This window comes from Sus scrofa, chromosome 14 (genome assembly GCF_054392235.1).
Source record: "Sus scrofa isolate SSC_HxYL_T2T_F1_AM1 chromosome 14, Sscrofa_HxYL_maternal_Yorkshire_Landrace_v2.0, whole genome shotgun sequence".
In the NCBI taxonomy this organism is placed as follows: Eukaryota; Metazoa; Chordata; class Mammalia; order Artiodactyla; family Suidae; genus Sus; species Sus scrofa.
In genome coordinates this window covers 124,010,748-124,026,440 of record NC_139396.1, presented here as the reverse complement: position 1 = coordinate 124,026,440, position 15,693 = coordinate 124,010,748, and the positions used below count along the sequence as shown (strand labels likewise).

Here is a 15,693-nt window from a genome sequence, read left to right as displayed (position 1 = left end):
AGAAATTGACAAGAATGAAAGCCCATCCCTAGAGAACCAAGGACTCAGACCGAGGACACTGATGACAAAATCAAAATGATTTAAAAATCTCCTGATTCATCATAAACATGGAAAGACTACTTAAATTACATTCCAAAATATTTTGAATGTTCATCTTCATTTTAAGTCACATCTTCCATTCCCGGGCCCAGAAAATGTTGTTTATCGTGTGATTCCCATATTCCCAATATACCCTATTGTGTGGTTCCCACACCCCTAGAACACCTCTAGCTCATCCAGTGTGGGAACGGATACCAGCTGAGAAATAAGACCAGGCCACTCACAGGCTGAGCAGAATCCCAGAAGGGACCTAGAGGATAGTAAGGGGGCTCAGGGACAAAACTGTAAATGGGTCTTCTCCCCTGTGAAATGTGACAGGTCATTTTCAGCATCATGTCAGAGACTGCTACGAGAGCCATTGAAACCTCCCAAGCTTGTGTTCACATGGCTTGTGCCCTCCCAAGCAAACCCAGTGAGGGTTTTCCATTTGGGCTGGAAGGGAGTAACATTCTAAGGGATGCAAGTTGAAATCTCCCTGACCTTCCCTTCCCTCTGGTGCTCCATCTCCCTCTTCAAATGTAGAAAATCCAAATAGGAAAACATCTTTCTGGAGGGCTACTGGGTACTCAGTAATTCTGAGATCTTCTGACTATGTTCAACAAATGACATGATGAAAATAATCCTCCCTTCAGCCAGCAGAGAATACTTCGCCAGGAGGGCCATGCCCAGCTCACCCTAAACAACATTTGACTGTTTCTGGGTTCTGGTTTCTTATCTATAAAATGAAGAGTTTGGAAAAATTCTAACATCTCTTCCCTAAGTGGTCACATTCGCACTATAGAGATTCTTCCCTCAACCCCTATCTAAACTCTCCTCCAAGCATGTACATAACATAACTTGGGCCATGTGCCCACCTCCGTTACCTAAAGCAAGCAGTCTCTTTTGACTGCTCACTGTGATAAGAGATTGTGGTGCTGTCTAACCAATTCCAGAGTCCTTCACCAGAATTTTTTAAGCAGAAGGAGAAAGAGAGTAACTCTGTTTCCTCACTAATTTCCAAGCTGTTAAAATATAGCCCTGGAAGTTGCCAGGAGCCATGATCCATGCTGCAAGGGGAAGTCATTTGATAATAGAAAATGAGGCCAACATGCAGACATAAGAAACATTTAGAGATACAACTGGTGGTTTTCCAGACCCAAGTTTTATTTATTAATGTAAATAATTTCCGCAGTACTTTTAGTTCCATAAACTGTCCATACTGTTGGGAAATGAAGTCATATGCATGCAGTTTTTTGACTCCAACTTAACTGTATAAGACAGGGGCCTTGGCCAATATTTTTGATGAATATAGATGAAAATATCCTCAACAAAGTATTAGCAAACTGAATCTAAAAATACATTAAAATCAGGAGTTTCCCATCATGGGTCAGCAGTTAACAAATCTGACTAGCATCCATCAGGACGCAGGTTTGATCCCTGGCCTTGCTCAGTGGGTTAAGGATCCTGTGTTGCCATGAGCTATGGTGTAGGTCACAGATGTGGCTCAGATCCTGCGTTGCTCCGGCTGTGGCATAGGCCAGCAGCTCTAGCTCCAATTCGACCCCTAACCTGAGAACCTCCTTATGCCACAGGTGCAGCCCTAAAAAGCAAAAAAAAAAATTACATTCAAATTAAAAATGCACCATGATTAAATTGATCCATCATAATCAAGTTGGATTCACTGAAGAGTCACAAGCATGGTTCAACATATGCAAGTCAATCAATGTGATACACCACATCAACAAAAGAAAAGAATGATCATCCTAAGAGTCACAAAAAACATTTAATAAAATTCAACATCCATTAATGATAACAACTCTCAAAGTGGGTATAGAGGGAATTTATCTCAACATAATAAAAATCATTTACAACGAATCCACAGCCAATATAATGCTCAATAGTGCAAAGCTTCAAAACTTTCGCTAAATTAGGGAAAAGCCAAAAATGCCCACTCTCACTTTTATTCAGCATAGTATTAGAAGTCCTAGACACAGCAATCAGATTAGAAAAGGAAATAGATAGTACCCAAACTGGAAGGGAAGAGGTAAAACTGTCACTATTTGCTGCAGGTGACATGATATTCTATATAGAGAGGCCCCTGAAGACTCCACACAAAAACAATTAGAACTAATGAATAAATTCAGTAAGGTAGCAGGATACAAGATCAGTATACAGAAATCTGTTGCATTTCTTTACCCAACAATGAGATATCAGAAAGAGAAAGTTTTTAAAAACCTCATTTAAAATTACTGAAAAGAATAAAATACCTAGGAACAAACTTAACAGAGGAGGTGAAAGATCTATATGCTGACAACAATAAACATTAATAAAGGAAACTGAATTCAAAGAAGTGGAAAGATATCTTATATTCTTATATTGTAGGAACTGTTAAAATGACTATGCTACTCAAAGCAATCTACAGATTTAATATAATACCTATCAAAATACTCATGGCATTTTTCACAGAACTAGAACAAATAATCCTAAAATTTATATGGAACTACTAAAGTCCCAGAATTGCCAAAGCAATCCTCAGGATAAAGAATAAAACTGGAGGCATAACTTCCCAGACCTCAGATGATACTACAGAGCTATAGTAATCAAAACATCATGGTCTTGGCATATAAACAGACATATAGATCAATGGAACAGAATAGAGAGCCCAGAAACAAATCCACCATCTATAGTCAATTAATCTTCAACAAAGGAAGAAATAGTATACGATGGAGAAAAGTTTTGTCTCTTCAGCAAGTGGTGTTGGGAAAGCAGGAAACAGCTACATGTAAATCAACACAGTTAGAACACACCCTCACACATATACAAACAAACTCAAAATGGTTTAAAGACTTAAATATAAGGCATGATACCATAAAACTCCTAGAAGATAACAGAGGCAAAACAGAGCAGTGCTTCTTAGATCAGTCTCCTAAGGCAAAAGAAATAAAAAGCTTTTGTACAGCAAAGGAAACCAATAACAACAAGCCAAAAAAACCCAAGGGGTTAATATCCAAAATATACCAGAAGTTCCCATCATGGCTCAGTGGTTAACGAATCCGACCAGGAACCATGAGGTTGAGGGTTTGATCCCTGGCCTTGCTCAGTGGGTTAAGGATCCAGCATTGCTGTGAGCTGTGGTGTATGTTGCAGATGAGACTAGGATCCCCAGTTGCTGTGGCTCTGGTGTAGGCTGGCAGCTACAGTTCTGATTCAACCCCTAGCCTGGGAATCTCCATATGCCGCTGGAGTGGCCCAAGAAAATGGCAAAAAGACCAAAAAAATTGAAATTATACAACAGATCATACAAGGGAATTGGGGACCATCAAGGTGTAACAAAACTGTGAGGATTATTATGGTCTCCTACAGACCATTGTCATGCAGGATCCTATGTGCATCAAGTTAAGCCCAGGCTCCTCTTTCCTTGCCCTGACAGCCAAGGACTCTCCATGTAGCTCCAGTTCAACCCCCACACTCTTAGGACTGCACCCGACATACAACCCAAACTCTCTGCAAACTGGACCTTCCCCAAAGATTGTTGCACTTTCTGGCTTCTGTAGCTTGGTTCCTGCTGTTCTCTCTGGTTTGTTTCTTCCTCCCTTCCCATTTTTTCCCCAGTTTCTGGCCATCCTCCCTATTCCATCTGAAAGTTTCCTTCTCCTTTTGGGATTCCAAAAATAATATTTACTATCTACCTCTTGTGAATCCGTGTAGCACTTGTTTTGCACTTTTCATAGCACCTACATTATTCATCTTGGATTATAGCTACTGCAACTGTTTTATTACTCCTAAACTTCTGAGTAACTTGAGGGAAGAAATGGTCTCACTTATTTTTGTTTCTCCCTTCATGGTAGTTTGCTCATGATAAACACTACATAAAGGATTGGCCATAAGATTGTCAGATTGCAGATGCATTTCTGTATGGACTACTAATGTGATCTAGCATGGCATTTTTTGGATCAAGTATTGGTAAAAGTTGCATCAAATGCTTATCAAGAATCTGCTATGTACCAGGCACTATGCTAGATTCTGTGAGCAAGGTGGATTTGATTCCTACTCCCTTATGGCTTATATACTAATGAGGAAAACAGATTTTAGACAATGAACAAGGACTGCAGTGTGTATTAGGAAAGAAGTAGGAAGAGAAAAGCTCTAACTAAATAGCTTATTTCTCAGAAAGGACAAAGCTGTTGTTAATACTGAAGAAGCTGAGTGGATTAGCTGCCAAATCCTAAAAATCCTGTACCTATGGCTGATTTAGGTTTGAAGCTGCAACATATTATGGGCCACAGGAGCTGCTTTGTGCTCTAGGAGAAAGAAGCTGCCCGTAAATTCAGGTTTGCTAATGTTGGGAAGTCAGAGTCGATAGCTAGCTGCCGCAATGCACTAATGCAGCATAAAATATACTGAAGTCTGCCATTTATTGTCCCCTCAGCTGATGTAAAGTTATTGCTGAATTATTGGCTGTAGCAAAGATGGTAAAGTGATAGAGTAGTGTAATGTATATTACACAAATACAGGCATATAAACCCAGCACACATAAGTAGATGCTTCCATTTTATCTTGTCCCGTTAATTTAACTTGGTTTTAGAATGTAGGACCTAAAGCACAGTAAATCATTGTAATAATTTCAGGGCACTTACCACAGAGCAATGCCATGTCTTTAGCTTAAAACCACTCTGAATACTCTCTAGAAAAAAAACCCTTAACCACATGTTGGACATTCTCCTGAGATTCATCTTTCTTAAAGTGGATGGCAAAAAAAAAAAAAAAAAAAAAAGACTTTTTAAAACAATGATATCTCAGAATTTTAATATTTAATTTTGATAGTTCCTCTAAATGTGGACAGAATTTGGCCTGCAAAAAATAATGGCTCTTTGAATGTTCTGTTTTACCTCAATTTATATCAACCTTATAAAAACTTGGAAACACTTCTAGGCAAAATAAAAGACTGTGGGTTTTTTGTTTGCTTCTTTTTTGGTAGAAGAGGAAGTGATTAAGCTGCAATGCTGACCCAACTCACTGTGTTTCCTTTCCTGGGAGTTACACTGCCACATGTATAGAAAATTACTCAAATTTTTCATATTCTCAGTTTCATATTCTCATTCAGAATGGTGGAAGCCTGTTGTCTACACAGGCACTTTGAGTACAACATAAAGTAGTAGCTTAAGTATCAAGGCTCCAAAATGAGAACGATCTGTGTTCTAATTCTACTCTGTATGAGCTGCAGGAACTTGATTTACATTATGGAACCTTTCAAAGCCTTAATTTCCTTATTTGTTAAACATAAATTATAATACTACCTACTTGATAGAGCTGTGGGGATTTAAAGGTGCTAATGCATGAAAGTACTTAACATAAGGCTTGAGGATATGGTAAATTCTCAACAAATAAGTGAAGTTAAGATTATTAATCTTACCTTTTTTCGCATCTACCTTTACGGCTAGGAGGTGCAAAGTGAAATGCCCCTTCCAGTGAAGAATAGAGAAGACCCACTCTCAGTTCCGCAGAGCTGTAGAGGCAGGGAAATCGCTGAAGAATAAGAGATATGCCCATCAGGATTCCTTTGGTTGTAAGTGACTGAAACCCAATTTAATCTACTTAAAGCCAAAATGAGATTTATTGGAAGAGGTAATGTGTTGGTCAAAGGATATCTGTTGCCATCAACAGGAGCAGAAATCCAAACACTTGGCATCTTGGTATTGGAGTTGCCAAGGAAAACACAGCAGTCAAGCACTAGATGGAAAAATGCTTCACACATGAGGAGAAAAGACAAGAGCAAGACCAGTTCCAAGAGTGGGCACCAGTCCCTGTGGCCAGTGGACCCCTCCTAGTGACCAAGGCAGGCCAGCTGGCTTGCATGCACTCCTCTTGAGCTGCAGGAGAGACACCTTGTCCCCTCCAAATGAGATAGATGTAGTGCCGGAGATAAGAAGGTGCCACATAACACGAATGTTTAAGCAGGACAAGAATACACATTTTGAGTCTGAAACAGGGAAAGTTATTCCCATACGAGGTGTTGAGTCCCATACAGGCTATGGGACTCTTTATCTCTTGATAATGAAGTGTTCTAGGCTCAAAACACCCATGCCCCCATTCTGTTATTAAAATGTAGTTTATTTACATTAGTTTCAGGTGTACACCAAAGTGATATATATACGTGTGTGTGTATATATATATGTATATATGTACACATACACACAACTTTCCAGGTTATTTTCCATCTTAGGTTATTACAAGATATTGAATACAACTCCCTGCGCTATGCAGAAAATCCTAATTGCTTATCTCCTTTATGTATAGTAGTTTATATCTGTTAATCCCATACTTCTAATTTATCCCTCCTCCCTTTTCTTTTCCCCTTTGGTAACCATAAGTTTTTTTTCTGTCTGTATTTTTTTTTTATACAATTCATTTGCATTAGTTTTTTAGACTTCACATACTAGTGATATCATATTTCTTTCTCTGACTGACTTCACTTAGTATGATAATCCCTAGGTCCATCCATGTTACTTCAAATGGCATATTTCATTATTTTCTATGGCTAATATTCCCCTGTACCTTCAGTAACAGTATTTTTCCCTACAGCCAAATGCCTCTTCTCCCTGTACCACCTATGTCCATCAGTAGCTCCATTGCCTTTCTTTTCTGTTTTCAAGCCCATCAATAGTGTTCAAATACAGGATGCCTCGCATGAACTGTGAAATGATTCCCTGTGGTTTCTTGAATTTCTATGCTAGTAGTTTCTTTGGAGACAGGGAAGGAGTTCACTGTGGGTCAGGCCAGAGCTGCAAGCCTTATTAAATTTGGTTTCATTTAATTCTCACAGCAAGTTAGTCATTTAGATGTTGTTATCATTCCCATTTCAGAGATTCAAAAACTAAGGTCAGACAGCTAGTAAGAATCAGAGATGGATTCAAAGTCAGGTATGTCGGATTCAAAAGATGAACTCAGGAGTTCCTTGGTGGCCTAGCAAATTGAGGATCCAGTGTTGTCACTGCTGTGGCTTAAGTTATTACTATGGCATAGGCTTGATCCCTGGCCCCAGAAATCAGACCTTCCAAACTTCCTCACGCCAAGAATATGGCTGAAAAAAAAAGGAGGGGCTGAACTCAACCATGATACCACATTGATCCTCTTTGAGAGTTAATTCCAAACAGCTTACTGTCAAAATGTGGTGCTTTGTCACTGGTTTTCAGTGTCTCTACAATTATCTCCACACATGAATGAGATTTGTCTGATGATACAAAGAGAAAAAATCTAACTGCAAATAAACTGGCTTATTCTGCCTATACAAAAGGAACACCACATTGGCCTTACTCTTCACACTGTCAAATGCTATTTTTAAGTCCGGGAAATTTTCCAAATCTGAGATGCTGCCTTTATTTTCCCCAAACCAAATAATAACTGCCTTGCTTCCAACAAAAATAGAATGACAGGATTATGTTTGCTTCTGGTTTTTATTTTTCCAGATTATATCAGAAAACACAGAGGGAAACAATATTCGCAGAGTATATTAGGCAACAGTGCTAGACAATACATTTCTGAAAAGTAGTAAAAACATAGCCCTGTAAATAAATATAATATGTTGATATGGTTGATTTATTCCTTCTTTATGTACTAGGAACACAAAAGGCTACCTATAAAAGGTAATAACTGACTTGAACATAATATCTAGTTTGATTATTCTATCAGTCACTAAAATTACAGAGAAATCCAATCTTGAAATAAAGTTTTACTTTTGGAAACCAAATGTTTTTATTAAGATAATGTTCTCAGCTGTAAAAGCAACTGCTACTCAGTTTGAATCATAATAAAAAATCCAAATATTTACTACTTAAAAAGCAGTAGATTTGTTACAGGATAACTTTGTGAATGAAGAATGAAGGTATTCTTGGACTCTGGTCACAATACATACATGGCCATCAATTCAGGTTTACATCTTGGGTTAGAATTACGGTTGCTCATGGAGGCACAGACATTGATCTGGAGGTAAAGTTTTGATTACTGCAGCTTCATAGTATACTTTGAAATTAAGGAGCGTGGTACATTAAGCTTGGTTTCCACTTTCTCAAGATTGCCTTATTTAGGGGCTTTTATATTTCCATACAAATTTTAGAATCATTTGTTTTAGTTTTGTGAAAAATGCCATTGGTATTTTGACAGAAATTCCATTAAATTAGTCAAATACCTTGGATGGTATAGTCACTTTAAAAGTATTAGTTCTTCAAATTCATGAGAATAGTGTATCCTTCTATTTGTGTAATCTTAATTTCTTTCATCACTGTCTCATAAATTACTTCCTTAGTTGGATTTAGTCCTTTTATTCAGTTGTTTTGTAGAATGTGCCCCAATAGAACTAGTCTAATTTTTCCCCACGATTATATTCAGCTTACACATTTGGGGCAGGAATACCACAGAAGCAATGTTGTATACTTTTCAATGCATCGTATCAGGAGGCATGTGATGTTCTGTCCAGTACTGGTGATGTTAACTTTAACCATATGGTTAGGGTCCCAGGTGCTAGTATTCCCACCGAGAAGGTACTATTTTTCCTTTTGCAGTTACTGTGTATTTTATAGTGAGATTTTTGGGGAGTTGTGTTAATAATCCATTCCCTAACAAATTTTCATTCACTATTTTAACATCATTTACCTGAATCATTTATTTCTTTGATGACTGCCAAAGATGAAGTCTGGAATCAGGGATAATTAGTAAAGGAAAGAACATAAATACAAAGAGAAAGATCATAGATGTGTGGTAGCTTTCCACAAACTCAGAAACAAGCCAATAATGCCATACTCTTATTCAACATTGTAGTGGAAGTTTTAGCCAGAGCAATTAGAAACACACACAAAAACACACACAAACAGAAATAAAATGCATTCAAACTGGAAAGAATTAAAATTATCCTTATTTGCTGGAGTTCCCGTCGTGGCGCATTGGTTAACGAATCCGACTAGGAACCATGAGGTTGCGGGTTCGATCCCTGGCCTTGCTCAGTGGGTTAATGATCCAGCGTTGCTGTGAGCTGTGGTGTAGGTTGCAGATGTGGCTCGGATCCTGCGTTGCTGTGGCTCTGGTGTAGGCTGGCGGCTAGAGCTCCAATTAGACCCCTATCCTGGGAACCTCCATATGCCGCGGGAACGGCCCAAAAAATAGCAAAAAGACAAAAAAAAAATTATCCCTATTTACTGATGCTATAATCTTTATTTCAAATATAGAAAAATCCTAAATATTAAAAAAATGTTGTAACTAACAAACTCAGTAAAGTTGAAGGACAGAAAATCAACACACAGAAAGCAGTTTTATTTCTATATACAAAGAACAAAATATTTGAAAAATAAGGAATGAAGACAATCTCATTGACAATAGCATCAAAAATAATAAAATACTTTAGAATAAATTTCACCATTGAGGTGAAATATCTCTACACTAAAGTTAAAAGACATTTTTTTTATTTTTAGGGCCATACATGGAAGTTCCCAGGCTAAAGGTTGAATTGGAGCTATAGCTGCCAGACTACACCACAGCCACAGCAATGCGGGTTCCGAGCTGTGTCTGTGACTGACACCATAGCTCACAGAATGCTGGATCCTTAACCCACTGAGCTAGGCCAGGGATCAAACCCACATCCTCATGGATACTAGTGAGATTCATTTCTGCTGCACCACAACAGGAACTCCCAAGATATAAGACTTTTATGAAAGAAATTGAAGGAGATACAAATGAATGGAAATACATTCCTTGCTCATGGATCAGAAGAGTTAATATTGTTAACACTAATAATATGGAGTTCCTATTGTGGCTCAGTGGTTAATGAGTCTGACTAGGAACCATGAGGTTGTGGGTTCAACCCCTGGCCTCGCTCAGTGGGTTAAGGATTGGGCATTGCCATGAGCTGTGGTGTAGGTTGCAGACGCAGCTCAGATCTTGCATTGCTGTGGCTCTGGCCTAGGCTGGAGACTACAGCTCCCCAATTAGACTCCTAGCCTGAGAACCTCCATATGCAGCAGGAGCGGCCCTAGAAAAGGCAAAAGACAAAAACAAACAAACAAAAAAATTAACAACACAACCCAAAGCCATAAATATAGAGTCGATGAAAAAAAACTCATAAAAATTCCAATGGCATTTTTTACAGAAACAGTAAAAACATTCTTAAAGTTCACATAAGACCAGAAAAGAATCCAAATAGGCAAAGCAAACTTGAGAGAAAGAAGAATTAAGCTGGAGGCATCACACTTCCCAATTTCAAAGTATATTACAAAGCTCTAATAATCAAATAGTATGGTACTAGTATGTAAATGGATATATAGACCAGTGGAACAGAATCAACATTCCAGGAGAGAGGGGATTAAGATGGCAGAATAGAAGGACTGGAGCTCAACTTCTCTCCTAAAAACAACAAAACTCACAACTAAAGACTGAGCAATCTCCACCCAAATGGACCGGAAACCCATACCCTACTCCAGAAGAAAAAGAGAAGGCCACATCCACAGGTAGGAGGGGTGATTTCATGATATAAACAACCCCATACCTCCCGGGTGGGAAGCTCCACAGACTGAAAACTAACTGGTTCACAGAGGCTCACCTACAGGAGTGAGAGTTCTGAGCCACACATCAAACCCTCACATGCTGGGATCTGTCACTGGGAGAAAGAGCCCCTGGAGCATCTGGCATTGAAGGCCAGCGGGGCTTGTGCGCAGGAGCTCCACAGGACTGGGGGAAACGGAGACCCCATTCTTAAAAGGCGCACACAAACTTTCGCATGCACTAGGTCCCAGGGCAGAGCGAGGTCTCCACAGGAACCTAGGTCAAACCTGACTGCAGTTCTTGGAGGACATCTTTGGAAAACAGGGGTGAATGTGGCTTGTTGTGAGGGAAGGACATTGAAAGCAAAGCTCTCGGGAATATTCAGCAGTGTGCCTTTCTCTGGAGGTGGCCATTTTGGGAAAATCTGGCCCCACCCATCAGCGCTGAGAAGCCCCAGGGCAAACAACAATCCAGGTGGGATCACAGCCCCAACCCTCAGTAAACAGGCTACCTAAAGAGCCTCAGGCACACAGCAGCACCTAATCCCATCCAGAGACTAAGCCCCACCCACCAGAGGGATTAGAATTGGCTCCACCTACCAGTAGGCAGGCATCAGTCCCTCCCATCAGGAAGCCTACACCAAGCCCCCCATGCCCACTTCAGCCACAGGGGGGCAGACACCAGAAGTAAGAGAGGCTATAGCTCTATTATCTATAAAAAGGTCACCACACCAAAAACCTACAAAAATGAAAAGACAGAGAACTATAACTCAGATGAGGGAGAAAGAAAAAACCCCAGAAAATCAGCTAAGCCATGAGGAGATTCTCAGCCTCCAGGAAAAAGACTTTAGACTGTCGATGCTGAAGAAGATGCAAGACATTGGAAATAAACTGGAGGCAAAGATGGATAACTTACAGGAAACACTGACCAAAGAGACACAAGATATAAAACTTAAACAAGAAGAGATGCAAAATACAATAACTGAAATAAAAAATTCACTAGAAGCAGCTAACAGCTGAATACAGGAGGCAGAAGAACAAATAAGTGAGGTGGAGGACAGATTAGTGGAAATTACGGATGCAGAACAGAAAAGAGAAAAAGATTGAAAAGAAATGAAGAGAGTCTCAGGGAACTCTGGGACGATGTTAAACGCACCAACATCCATATTATAGGGGTGCCAGAAGGAGAAGAGAGAGAGAAGGGGACAGAAAAAATATTGCAAGAGATAATAGCCGAAAATTTCCCTAACATGGGAAAGGAACCACTCACTCAAATCCAGGAGGCACAACGAGTACCATATAAAATAAACCCAAGGAGGAACACCCCGAGACACATAATAATCAAACTGACCAAAATTAAAGACAAAGAGAAAATCTTGAAAGCAGCTAGGGAAAAGAAACAAGTAACATACAAGGGAACCCCAATAAGGTTATTGGCAGATTTTTCAGCAGAAACTCTGCAGGTCTGAAGGGAGTGGCATGATATACTTAACATGATGAAAGGAAAAAACCTCCAACCAAGAATACTCTACCCAGCAAGGCTCTCATTCAGATTTGAAGGAGAAATGAAAACCTTCTCAGATAAGCAAAAGCTGAGAGAATTCAGCAACACTAAACCAGCCTTACAACAAATACTAAAGGAACTTCTATAGGCAGGAAAGAAAAGATCAGCAACAGGAAACAAAAATTCCACAAATGACAAGGCTCACCAGTAAAGGTATATATACAGTAAAGATACGAAATCATCCATGCACAATTATACCATCAAAATCAGAAATCATGAGAAGAGGTGGGTACAAATGTGGGACACCGGAGATGAACTTGCAATTAAGAGAACAACAACTTAAAACAATCTATATACATATAGACTCTTACATCAAAACTTCAGAATAACTGCAAACCAAAAATCTATAATTGATACACAAACAAGGAATCTCTGGAGAAGAAATATATCTCATAGTAAATAAGTGCATAATCCACCATGAAGGGGGTCATTTGACATCATTCTTGGAATGCTGAAGTCTTCTTAGATCTGATTCTGATTTCCTCTCCATCAAAGAACTTATGATAATTATAATTAAATAATGCCACTGTACAATTAAATAATACAGTTCTACAATTGTATTATTAATAACCATTTCTCTCCATGGTACAATGTAAAGTCTATAATGTCTTGTTTATCACATCACCTAGAATGGTGTAATGCCTTTATTGAAGAATCAATGAGATGGAACAAATTGTGAGGACATATTTGTATAGTTACACTGTTTTTTAACCAACTTATGCATTTTATATTTTACTTATTTTCAGAGGGTGTATTATTTTTGTTATGCTTACCAGTTGTTATTCTTTTTACTATGCTATATAAAATATTTAATGGTATATAAGGCTTTCTTCTTTATAAATTTTAGTCGCATAATATAACAATTTAATATAATGCTAATTTTTAAAGAAAAATTGAAATGTAATAGATAAAACTAAGTAGTAAAGATGAAAGCCATAAAATTGGGATAAAGTATAGAATAAATTTCCTATTTGTCTCAGCATATTTTCCATTCCACTTCTCCAGTGGGAGTCACTTAATCTGTTTCTTAAGATCCATGTTATAATAATCTGTGTGAATGTAATTGTGTGTAAATGTATGTATTTTATTCTGTAAAAAAAAATAAAGAAAAAAAAAAGAATCAACATTCCAAAAATAAGTCCATGCATTTACGCTTGACTTATCTGACAATAGACTGGATATCCATATGCAAAAGATAGATATGCAACCCCTATCTTACACTACTTACAAAAATTTACTCAAAATGACGGACTTGGACTTGAACATAAGACATGTAACAACAAAATAACTAGAAGAAAACATAGGGAAAAAGCTCCTTGACATCAGTGTTGTCAATGGTTTGTTTGTTTGTTTTGGATAAGACACCAAAAGCACAAGCAACAAAAGCAAAGATAAGTGAAATTACATCAAACTAAAAGACTTTTGCACAGCAAAAGAAACAACAAAAGGAAATGGCAACCTGCAGAATGGGAGAAAATATTTGCAAACCATCTATCTGACAATGGGTTAATATCTGAAATATATAAGGAAGTCACAAAACACAATAGAAAAAAAATCTAATTAAAAAAATGGACAGAGGAAATGAATGACATTTTCCAAAGAAGGCATATAAATAGTCAACATGTTCATGAAAACATCCTCAACATCCCTAATCATCAGAAATACAAACTGAAACCACAATGAGATATCGCCTTACACCTGTTAAAATGGCTGCTCTGAAAAAGACAAGAGATAACAAGTGCTGGAAAGGATGTGAAGAAAAGGGAACCCTTATGTACACTGAGAATACATCTGAAGGTATGAAATCACTATCTCAAAGAGATATCACATGTTCACTGTAGCGTTATTCACAATAGCCAACAACCTCAGTGTCTGTCTATGGATGAATGAAGATAGGTTGTAGATAGGGATAGAAATATTGTTCCACCATGAGAAATAAGGAAATTGTACCATTTGGACAATTTGGAAAACTTGAGGGCATTATACTATGTGAAAGAAAGAAAAATACTGTACCTTACTGACATCACTTATATACAGAATCTAAAAAAAGCTAAACTCGGAGTTCCCATTCCCTGGCACAGCAGAAACAAGCCTGACTAGTATCCATGGGGATATAGGTTCAATTCCTGGCCTTGCTCAGTGGGTCGGGGATCCAGCGTTGCCGTGAGCTGTGGTGTAGGTTGCAGACGCAGCTTGGTTCTTGCATTGCTGTGGCTGCGGTTTAGGCTGGAAGCTGTAGCTCCAGTTCGACCCCTGGCCTGGAATCTTTCATATGCCATGGGTGCAGCCCTAAAAAACAAACAAACAAAAAAAATAAAATATAAAAAAAGCTAAACTCATAGAAATAGAGAGTAGAACGGTGGTTGTCAGGGGCTGGGAGGTGGGGAAAATGGTAGAGAGGTTGGTCAAAGGGTACAGACTTTCAGTTATAAGATGAATAATTTCTGGAGATCAAATGTCTAGTGGGGTGATGGTCATTAATAACCCTTGAAAGTTATATACTCTTTATATATTTAAAAGTTGCTCAGAGAGTAGATTTTAAATGTTCTCACACAAAAACAAGTAGTAATTGTGTGAGGTGATGAAGGTGCTAAGAACACTACCATGGTAATCATTTTCCAATATATGTATATTAAATCATTATGTTGTATAATTGAACTTATACAATGTAATATGTTAATTGTATCTCAATAAAGCTGGAGGAAAAAAAAAGAATACCTTCTTCTGTCAGTATTATGAATGCTTCCTTTAATAGATCTTTTTTTAAATGTTGGGGGGGATTGTGTTCTCATGGGGAGGGGGCAGGCTGAAAGTATGCAGTGAAAAATGTGTACATCCATACCCAAACTGGATATAATTGAGAATATTTTCCAGGAAAAAAAAAACTTAGACATATACACAGAGAGACATACAAAAATATGTGCTGCAGCACTCTGTAATAGAGTTTGGAATCACCTTAGTGCTCACTAATAGAAAATGAAAACCAAGAGATGTTATTCGCAAATGACGAGGTAGAACATGTTGAATGTTAAAAAAGAGGAAGCAGAATAAGATAGGTATTTAACACAGTAACTTTGATACAAGTTAAAAAGCACGAGAATGGATGCCTATGACAGTCAGGGGAGTAAAAACGAGTAATCACCAGACAGATGGCACGGCAGCAGAGTTCAGTGGGGACCGTCCTGGGAAAATGTGAATGTATGGTCATGCTGTACACAGAGAGCAAGACATACTCCAAGTTTAATTGGTGAACAAGAGAAACAGAGCTGAAACTTACCTGAACTCTTACTTGGGAGTGCTTTCTTCTCTATGGCTTGAATCAAGTAATTGCACCTCCCTTATAGAATCTTTCCTTCTGGAAGAAGTATGCTAAATGAGAGTTAGGAAGGTTTGACCAATGTTATTTCTGTTTAACAAATTGCTCCCTAAAGTGATCTGATATAATGAGTTAATTTTTAAAATGCTACTTTTAGAAGGGTTAGAGAAGAATGGGAAGGGAAATGCAAGGGTACTTCAGCCTTATAT

General features: G+C 38.3%; 1 long non-coding RNA gene across 2 annotated transcripts in view; it reads right to left on the bottom strand.

Moving 5' to 3' along the window:
• LOC146396975 (uncharacterized) overlaps positions 1-15,693 on the bottom strand; it is a 184,569-nt gene that overhangs the window by 125,689 nt on the left and 43,187 nt on the right. For both annotated transcript variants that reach the window (XR_014826606.1, XR_014826605.1), the window contains exon 2: positions 5,492-5,604. This is a non-coding gene — a long non-coding RNA (uncharacterized LOC146396975). The remainder of the gene's footprint in view (positions 1-5,491; positions 5,605-15,693) is intronic.